Genomic DNA, 10,401 nt, shown 5'->3' on the forward strand with positions numbered 1-10,401 from the left:
AAACCTCGAGTGAACAAATTTTATTCTTTATTTTCGATTTGTTTTTTTTTTATGTAGAATCACGCCCACCTCGGTTGTACCACCGATGCCGGGACACCGTGTATATAAACCATTTCCGACCAACCTCCAAGCTTTTCGGCGTCCAAGGCACGGGCCTGCTAGGGAAGCCCTATATCCCTCTCTTGGTAAAAATTTCGAGCGAAGCTGAACCTACTCCTCCGACGCTCTGAACGCCAATTAGTGTCTATTAATTATTCGATAACTGCGAACCGATACTTCCCATTGTTATTAATTTCAACTCGTCGAAATTAATACTCGTCGAAGCTAATAACGCTGTTGCCTTTACTCGAGCACGACGAGGTAGAGAACAACGGCGCGACAAAAATGTGACGAGACCAATTTTCGGTGCTCGATCATCTCGAAGCGAGCAACGATCGATGCCTGATTACCGAAACAATCGCGTACCTCGGTCTCGTACCGTCGTTAATTGCTGCTAATTAGTAGTCGCCGATCGTCGCGTTTCTTTCTGCCGAATGCGATGCGTTTGGCTCGAGATTGCAACTACGAAGCGGCAACGAGGTAACAACAAAAAACATATCTTCTCAATTATTTTCCCTTGGACGATGGATAATCGGCAGCCAATTACTTAAAACTAATGGACGCCTATTGTGCGAACGCAGTCATTAAAATTATTACCTTAACGACAAATTATTCCTCGATTAGAGGTGAATATAACCGAAGAGCGAATATAGCCGAGAGGACACGAATTTTTCGCTGAAATGTTTGAAGGAAAACGTCGGATGGAATTTCCATGCGCCGTTGGCTGCATTATCGATAAATCGAATACTATTTATTATTCTCGCGGCGCTGCCCATAAATTCATTCGCGTCGGCTTTACACTCGGAAAACCGATATTCGGTGATTATCAAACTGTGGCAATCTAATCGCGAATGCGCCTCGTTATCGGACCTTTCTTTGACGTTCTTTTCGAGGAGCTAATGTACCGAGGAGCTAACGACGTTCGATCCGACTCGGGTACGAAATCTACGAGCGCCGTATCGAATTCGAATCAAGTGCTGCGAAAAAGAGAGCCCGTGGAATCGAGAGGTGGTTCTTTGCTTAATAAATCGTTGTGAAATGAAATTAAGCGAAACGGAAACGTTAGATGGGGTGGAACTGAACGCAGACCTGGCACCTTTGTCGATCGGAGAGACTGTTTCGAGTCTATTTAGAAGTCTGTTTCTCGTCCGTTACGACGGACCTGTCATCGGGGACGGGACGCGAATCTCGCACCGTCATCCTTCTTTTTCGTTTCGTGACAAGTCCCTTGAACTTCCCATCGACTGATACATCTCCGTTGAGAACAGGGGACGCGAATCACTCGGTGGCGGCGCGACTGCGTGTTAAGCCGTGAGTTATTTATCGCCGAGGAAGATGCATCGGTCGATCCTCCAAGTTGGGTGCAGGACTCGCTTGATATTCCATCGCGCGAAGATGGAGCAGCCACCGGCGAATAATCCCGCGGATTGAATTATTGACACCCGGTAGGGGGCAAGAAACGAGGAGTCGAAAAAGGCGAGGGCGAGACGCGGGTGGAGCGAGAGAGAGGAGAGAGAGAGAGAGAGAGAGAGAGAGAGAGAGAGAGAGAGAGAGAGCGCAAGGTGTTGCCACGACTGGCATTACACTTGCTAATGGGCGGAGAGTGGAACGGCTGGTCCTGGGCCAAGCTGTGGAGTGCTGCTTCGCGTTACAAGTGCGAGCACGAGGGTACACACGATCATTAACCCCAATTACGTTGCGCGCACAACGGGTCCGAGTGCCACGCTCTGGATCATAATGAGCTATTTGTGTGCCGCTAAGGGAGGAGGGTGCGTCGATGACGACGAGACACGCGCCTGCGCCAGCTTACGTTCCTGCACGGATCCTGATAACGATGCGCTCCAAAACCGTTCTTCAGGGTCACCGCGTCCTCTCTAATTCGCGAACAACGAACCAGGATTTCGCTTATTCTCGCGGGACCCGCCTCTCTCGGAGGGTGTTTCGACCGATCCCGATGAAAACGAATTCCGCGTTTCGTCGAGTGGAACGAGAGGAGAAGAGGCGTCGGATCGAACGCGGTACAGGTGTAACCGAGCACCGAGAGAACTTGCACGGTCGCTTCTCGGAAATAACGAACCTTTAGGCGCGAGAGACTTTTCCGATTGGAAACCGCCTCCACCTTTCAGCTTCGCCGAAGTACAAAAATCTCGACGAGGATTTCTTCTATCTCGACGTCGAAGCGACGATCGTCGTAATTCAAGGAAGCATCCCACGGAACCCTCCGCCGTCGAGAAATTCAGTACTTCGAAACAAACGATAAGGCAAATCTCGGGCTCGAAACTCGCAGATCACTTCACTTCGGCCCTTGCAACTTATCGAAACACGTCCAAGTTCGCGCTGTACTTTAAAGCGCTTCTCGTATCGCTTATTGATTCTTCGCACTTTCCAGCGTTTCCGAGTCCGCGATAAAAGCCCGAGAAGAATTTTGGCGTGGGCGCGAATGCGTTATTGGTTTTTCGAGGCGGTCGTTTCCAGCGAACGTTTCGTACATTCCTCTGCGTTCGACGTGCTATCTCGGCCCGAATAAAATTATGAGATACAAAGTAAAAGTGGGCAAATACCTTACGTGGAAAAATAAAGGAAGCAAGGTACTTGAACATTTTCTCCAGCGAATTCATTTGCTGACTTCACTTACTGGCGTTTCATTTCCACCTATTTCTACTACGATCATGCTTTACGTTATTTCGCAACTTCTTGCGTCGAACTTCTTTATACGTCTCTATAGCTAGGGTACCGCGGGATCGCCAAGCCCGTACTGTAGCTACAATCGACCATAGCTACGATCGACCATAGCTACAGCCCCCGAGGGCAAGTATACCCAAAGGGCGTGTATGGGTGTTCCAAAAATGTTGGAAGTCCTTGAAAGGAGTGATTCGGGAGGTGATTTGAAACAACTTTTTCCTTAGCGAAAATGTTGTCCGAGGCTTCGTTGAGGAGATATTAACGGAAAACCACGACCAATCAGAGCGCTCATATGCCGGTGGAGCGTAGGCTACGCGCTAGGCGGCTGCGCTCATACGCTACCGCGGTCGCTCCACCGGCATACTCGCGCTCTGATTGGTCAGTGTTTTCCGTTAATATCTCCTCAACGAAGCCTCGGACAGCATTTTCGCTAAGGAAAAAGTTGTTTCAAATCACCCCCCGAACCATCCCTTTCAAGGTGTTACAACATTTTTGGGACACCCTGTATTTGTGTTTCTAATGAAAAAAATACTCTTAAAAAAATACGTGTCTTTCGAATTGCCAACCTCATGTTATTTCAAGTTTCGTCAGCTTTGGTGACGCCTAAAAACATTTACCTCCAATCGAGGCACGCGTATCATATTTATTCGTTTCTTTGAAAACTGATCGTTATTTTCCTCTAGGTACCCAGAGAATTACTATTTCTAATTTAATCGAAGCGCTACCTGGCGAGAATATTCTCGAGTAATTTCAGCCGGAAAACGGCATCCGTCTTCGGTACGTTAAGGAGATATTAAACAGAAAACCCTGACCAATCAGAGCGTGAGTATGTCGGTGGAACGCCCGCGGTAGGCGTAGGCTACGTGCTAGGCCGCGTTCTGATTGGTGGAGGTTTTCTGTTTTAATATCTCCTTAACGAACCCTCGGACAACATTTTCGCTAAGGAAAAAGTTGTTTCAAATCACCCCCCGAATCGCCCCTTTCAAGGAACTCCAACATTTTTGGAACACAATTCATTTCTCACGAGTAGCGCGAATAACAATCATAACGCAAAAATCAAAAATTTCTCAAAAATTTCGTCTTCGTCCTATCTCGAACATGTCTGAGAGAGTAATCCATGAAATTTTATCGTTTCATTCCACTTAGCCCCGCGTAATATTAACAATTCCCTTCCTTTATCGTTCGATTCGTTTGTCGTAAATTCCTTATCGCCCCGAGGCCAGAAGCTACAGGCCACAGTCGCGACGATAAGCACCGGGTGCTTAATCAAACTGAAAGGGTTTCGCGGGCAAAAAGAGTCTTTCGAGGAACAGCGCGAACGTGCCATCGCGATAGGTCTCTCGTGCTTCCCTCGTTTCATCGTCGTTTCCTCTCTCGAAATCGAATCCCATCGGCGCCGCCGTCCAAGTGGCCCGCGCTTCAAAATTCAATGATCTTCTCGAGCTTTCCAAGCACGAACGACGAGGAGAATTGCCGCCTCGATATATATATATATATCGACGCGGAACGCTTCGTTTTTCGATTTCTTTTCATCGGCTTGCTACGTACACGAGTGCGTGGCGCTTCCGAAGAACTGTAACTCGAGCCGTTCACGCGACGGGAATACGAATAGAGGAATATTTGTTTCCGTATTCGACCGTGATTTCGCGGATCTCGATTTTGCTCCCTCGATGCCGCCAAGTGTGCGAAGAGGAAAACACGAGAGACATCGAACGACTTATCATCGGCCCGAAAATACCGCCAGGCGTTCGATTTCTCCGCGTTCGATTTTCTAGGAGAAACGCGACGGCCAAGTTCGAATCGAGCCACGTCGTAACGCGATATGGAAGCGAGGGCATACGGGCCGAATGAAATTACGAAGGCATCGAGAAAACTCGCCTGGCCGATTAGTTCCAAGTGAGTTTGGGTGTGTTAAACGCGATAAAAAAAAAACTACTCGACGATCGTCGATTATCATTATTCGATGCAGTTTGGCCGAACGCGATAGACCCATCCGAGCGGAATAATTCGTTTGTGCAACGGGATCTTAATTAGTTTGGAGTTTAATCAGCGTCCATATCGCGGCCAAGTTCGAATTAATAATTTAGAGAGAAAAACCCGAGCGATCGTGCGATACACCGAGCGTCGATCGGATCGGACGTGCTGTGGCCAACTAACAATAAGCCACCCTCCGATCGATTAAACCGATAGATTCTATCTTCCTAATCCCGACGTGGGCCGCACCGCCGACTCTAACCGCAAGACAACAGTCCGTCGCTTCCTATTCCTCTACGTATGTTCCCAATTACGGTCGGGGAGTAATTAATTGGCCGTTCAAGGCCGCCGAGCAGCGACCCCTTCCTCGTTTCGATGAGGAATCTCGATTTTGTCGGTGCAAGATATATCATACACGAGGGACAGTGTAGCTTCCCTATTACTGAACAAATTTGACCTCGTTCTAATATTAGTCGTTATAATATTATCGATAAGAACCCTGTGTCAAATCTTAGAGATTATAAAAACACTCAGTTTCGAACCGGGTACCGTAAACACTGGATAAACGCAAAAGAATCGGGATCCAAACATTGCCTTTATCGTCGAGGTTTCGATTCTGTGTTTACATTTGACTCGAACGTAGTCGAACAACAAAACCTGGTGTTTACGTTTGAGTCGAACGTAGAGAAGGAGAGAGAGAGAGAGAGTGAGTGACAGAGAAAGAGGTCCGTGGAAAAAAAGCAATCTGCAGAAGCGTATCAATCGGTTAGGATCGTAATGACACTGTCTCGCACTTATCCGGTCTCCCGACGAATCGCCGTGCAGGTTCGTCGCATGAAAAACTGGCGTGCATCGACGCGGACACGGGGATGTATTTTTCAGTCGATTACAGCCGGGCTTCGCGTCTCAGTTCTTTCGAACAAGAACGCCAAGGGAGGCTGGCGTAGAGGGAAGCGACGGTTCGACCGAAAAAATACGAAGTGCACGGGGTAAAAAGCACGATACCGTGCTCCATTCTGTGCGAGCTAGAATGCAAAGAGCGGCGCGAACAAAGAGCCGATTGACTGACGAACGGAGAGAGTTACAGAGAGAAATACATAGAGAGAGAGAGAGAGAGAAAGGGATTCTTTTGTTGCTTTTTTCTGCCGTGTCCTGCGAAATCTGGAAAAGCTTACGGGGACGAATCCCCTGATCCAAAATCAATGTCCTTTTGTCCGTCTCGTGGAAACGCTTTTCCGTGGGAAGCAGGCGGAAGAGATACGTAGTAGACACGGACGCGGACACGTAGGAGGACGAGCAGATTACACGGTCAAATTAGTTCGGGCACTGCGTGTCACCGAAACGAGTTCAACACGAGTTGGGCGAACCTCCGCTTCCACGGGATCAAAATTACGATCCAATTATGTGGAGATGTAACGCGAAATTCGAAATGTCCTCCTCGTAGGGAACGACAAGAGGAAACTTTTTTACATGGACAGTTCATATATCCAAGGTTCGGTTTCAAAAATAAATTGTCTCGCTGACATTTTTGGAAGTTGTTTCGTTAAAAAATTCCTTCCGGAACGTCGACTGAGCTTATCGTAATTTTCTCTAATCCAAAAGTTACTCGAGCTTCCTCGAACTATGCCTCTTGAAACAGACGAACGTTCGCAAAGATACGCGCGTTTCGAATTTTCTTAGGTAGCCATACAGCTTTAAGAGCGAATGAAATCGAATTAAAGTAAAGGAACACAGGCAGCGAGCGATCAGAACTCGATCCCGGTCGCTGTCGCCATCTCCGTACGCAACAAGGACCATAAGGAATACGACGTCCGTTCTGTTCGAAAGTATAATCCAGGATCAAAGTGGTCGCGTCGCTCTCATGAATTTTATGGAAACTCGCGACGCAACGTGTACATCCGGGCCGCGCGAGACCGGACCATTTCCAAAGGAAATATTCAGGAATTGTGTCGATAAGCGAGAACGAGAGATAAAAGCCTCTCCGCAGGGAAAACAAAGAAGCCGAGGCCCCCTCGGTTCGCGATCCTATTTTCGGCTCAAAGGCAAAGATTCGCCACGCGAATGGCAATTTCTCCGGAATTACTGATCGGGGCACGTTCCGATTTAGTTTCGAGGCGAAGGAAATACTTGACCCTTCAACCGCGCGCGACAAAGTTATCTAGCCAACATTGATTGGTCGTCGTTTGCAGATGTAATCGAATTTCGGAAGAAAGGACTTCCAAATTTTTAATTTGTATTTTTCAGACTAAATGTCCGATGAATAAATTCCAAAAAAAAAAAGGTTTCGTTTCGTCGTTCTCTATAAGGTTCCGAATTTCTCGGAATCTGATATTCGAGAATAGATGTATACGTCCTCGGAGGGTTAACGAGCGAACGAAAAGGTTACATGGAATCACGTTGGAAAGTCCACCCCGGTTTGGGAAAATGGCCGGCGACGTCTTCGCGAGCCTGAGTGTTCGCGAACTCGGCACTTTGGGACGATCATCACCTATCTCTGCCACCCTCATCAACGTCCAATTAACCGCAACTTCGGTCGCTGGACGAATTTCGTTTTCCCACGGCTACGGGACGGTCAACGAAAGAAGCTCGTTGATCGACGAGAGAAGCTTCGGGAACGACAACCGCTCGCTTCTATCGTCCCAGAGACTTCTGTAGCATTCGAAACGAAGTAAGTGTTCGAAACGTTTCGCGATTTTGTTAGGAGCGGAAACGTTGCTATAGAATATCTGTTCTCTTTTCAGCCGGTGGTAGTCAGCGATTATGGTACGAGGGACGTAGCCAGGGTTAACGCTACTTTACCTCGATAGGTGGCTAAGTGGCACGCTTCGTGACAAACAATGTACTCTTCCACCCACACCGCCCCCTGTCGTTTAATAAAAATTGCTTGGACGGCACGAATCTTGGCCTGGGACTCGCTGCGCTGAAAAGAGAGTCGACGAGAAGTTATCGAGAAGCGGTTACGTGCACGAATCGGCTCTTCTTTCGACGTTGTTTCGGTTAGAGCTCCAGTCGTCGCCTACGATTTACGCAGAAAATTTCTGCTCGATTTGAATTGCGACGGGTGAAACAAACACGTCGGAACAATGGACGTTGGCCGTGCAACTTTTTCTCTTGTTCGTCGATTTGTTCGCCCGCGAGAACACGGTGTTGCTCTTGCACGTGGAAACCTGATTCGTTGCACCGTTCGCTAACCGCGCGGCGGTATAAGATCCTGCGGACGCGTTGCTCCAGACTCTTAAATTTCGACGGAGAATATCGAGTGACGTTATCGAAGCAGCGACGAGATCGAGCAACGGATTATCGCCAAGTACTCGTCGACGACATTCACGCGTTCGGTTTTTCTTCTGCGAAACAGCGAGATCGACTGGTCGGGACGCCAGGAAGTAACGTTACCTTGACAGCCATCGAGTCGCGGAATTTAATCGACGAATTAAACAGTCGCTCGCGACAAAGGGGCGAGCCGGAAAAATTCAAGAGACCGTCGACGTTAAATGTTCGAAGATTTTAGAACGAATCACGCGGACCGTTTCATTTCGTTCGATGTAATAATTTCTCGCAGAGGAGATATTATTTGTCGCGAGCGACGAGGATCGATACTGTCTTTTAGAATTCAAAACAGAAATTACCGGCTGCCTGCGTTAAGAGAAAAAAGGAAATAGTGAAAAAGGAGAGAACGACCTAATTTACTTTCTATGGAGAGAAAAGTTGAAGAGGGGAAGAAAAGAGGACCAACTGCGGAAATGCCAGTGAAAAATATAAGACAAAATGAAACGGCACGTTGACCGACCTTTCCGCGACGAGAGGAAACGCTGCAAAAAAAACACACACACACACACATTAACCGAAACGCGAAGGTATTCTTAAAATAAAATGCTCGAAACGCGATATAAATTTCTGTTTAAAACGTAAACTGTTTCGTCGATTTCCACGTCGAGCGGAGATACGACATTGGTGATATTTATTGCATTACTATTTTATTGCATTGCCTACGCATCCATTTGATGTCTACGGTTCCTCTAGCTGTACGATTGATACACGATCAATATTCATTTGCGCTGACCTAGATATCGACCTATGTATATACTTATACTTGACAATCGCGCAATAATATTTTCCCAATATCAATATTAACCGAGATACGAACGGTGGCACGTTAAATATTCGAGAGACACGATAAATATTTCCGCCACTTCATAACTTCAGAGGTACCGATCGTTCTTCGACGATGAAATTATTTTAATTATTATTATTAATTGAAATTCAAGTTTCGGACCAATTTGGCGCCGCAGGTTAAAGCTTTACGCTACGTTCTACGTACGGAACTCCGAGAACGATTTCAACTAATTTCATCTCGCGATCGATGTTCGTTCTGTTAGATTCTTCGAAAGCAAACGAAAAGAACTGGGTTACGCGTGGTCGTGGTAACGAAGCTGGCGCGCAATTTTCGTAAATTTGTGTACCCTCGCGGCGACTACGTCAAAGTGATTGTTACACGAGTTCGTAACAGCGGCCAGCGATGCCGTGCCGACGTCCCAAATCCCTGATGAGGCTGATTGGCTCCGACTGGCAAAGTGTAAACTCACCTTTAGAGGCAACGCTTGCGGGAAACTTGACTCGACGTACCGTTTGACCGACGCGCAGCCAGAAACCTGGTACCTTATTATGGGTCGACGACAGCTACGCTCGGATCGATCGCGCTTTAATACTTCAATCCGAATGCGATCGACGCTCGATTTTTCGAAAAACTCAAGTCCTTCGAATAGCTCGAATCCGCCTGTTAAATTACAGACATGAATTGTTACGAAAGGTGCGTTTACTGTAATTAAAAAAAGAAAAAAAAAAGAAAAATGGTTTCAGCAATCAGAGGAAACGTCGATTACGAAAATCGAATAAAATCGCGTCGCTTCCCTTATAGGTAATGCCTAATTAACGCGAAATTCCGTAGTTCGTGATATTCGTCGAGCTTTTCAACGTTCCCTCTTAAAAAGGAAACATCGTTTTCGCGGGTATCTTTTCCAGGCTCTTCGCTCGTCTAATTACGTTGAAACCAATTAAGGCCCCGTTAAGGCTCCCACAGAATCCGCCAAGTTTTTCTATTTAACAAAATAAAGAACGACGAGTATAGAAATTTTAACGTTCAGCTAGGTCTAGAAATAGCTCGATATATCACGGATCCGAGTGCAAACATACCGAATTCAGTCGAATCGCGATTCGACTGCCAGAGAACATCGAAATTAAAAATAATTCGAACGAGAAATACATTTTTCCAAATGCGCGAGAATTCAAGAGTTCAGTCGTTACTTTGCGTCACGATAAATACCAAACAATGATTAGGTTTCGTGCATCGAGTCCGCTCCAAGTACTCGTGAGTTAGCGACACGTTAATTGCTATTGAGAAGACTGGAGGGCACTCTAAGGTTTCCGAGTCCTAATTAAACTACAGAGTTCCTGTTTCGACGCATACATCGAAAATTTCGGGGAACACGGGTGGTTACATGGCGATATCAATATTAACACTCGGCTATCCTGAATTGACATTCATTCGCCCTCGAATGTCCGTTTTCTCGGGTTTCGCGTCTTAACAACAGTGCGCGCCGCGCCCTCTTTCGCGAGTGTACTCCCCTCTCTCTTTCTGGAACGTTGTTC

The 10,401-nt window shown here is 46.9% G+C and overlaps 1 protein-coding gene and 1 long non-coding RNA gene across 8 annotated transcripts in view; one reads left to right on the forward strand and one right to left on the reverse strand.

The window, feature by feature from the left end:
• The window catches only part of LOC128885040 (tyrosine-protein kinase Btk29A), a 148,913-nt gene that overhangs the window by 96,062 nt on the left and 42,450 nt on the right, over window positions 1-10,401 (forward strand). The window lies entirely within an intron of this gene.
• LOC128885057 (uncharacterized) overlaps window positions 1-10,401 on the reverse strand; it is a 106,282-nt gene that overhangs the window by 53,148 nt on the left and 42,733 nt on the right. The gene's annotated exons all lie outside the window — the stretch shown is intronic.

Source organism: Hylaeus volcanicus, chromosome 2, assembly GCF_026283585.1.
Source record: "Hylaeus volcanicus isolate JK05 chromosome 2, UHH_iyHylVolc1.0_haploid, whole genome shotgun sequence".
In the NCBI taxonomy this organism is placed as follows: domain Eukaryota; kingdom Metazoa; phylum Arthropoda; class Insecta; order Hymenoptera; family Colletidae; genus Hylaeus; species Hylaeus volcanicus.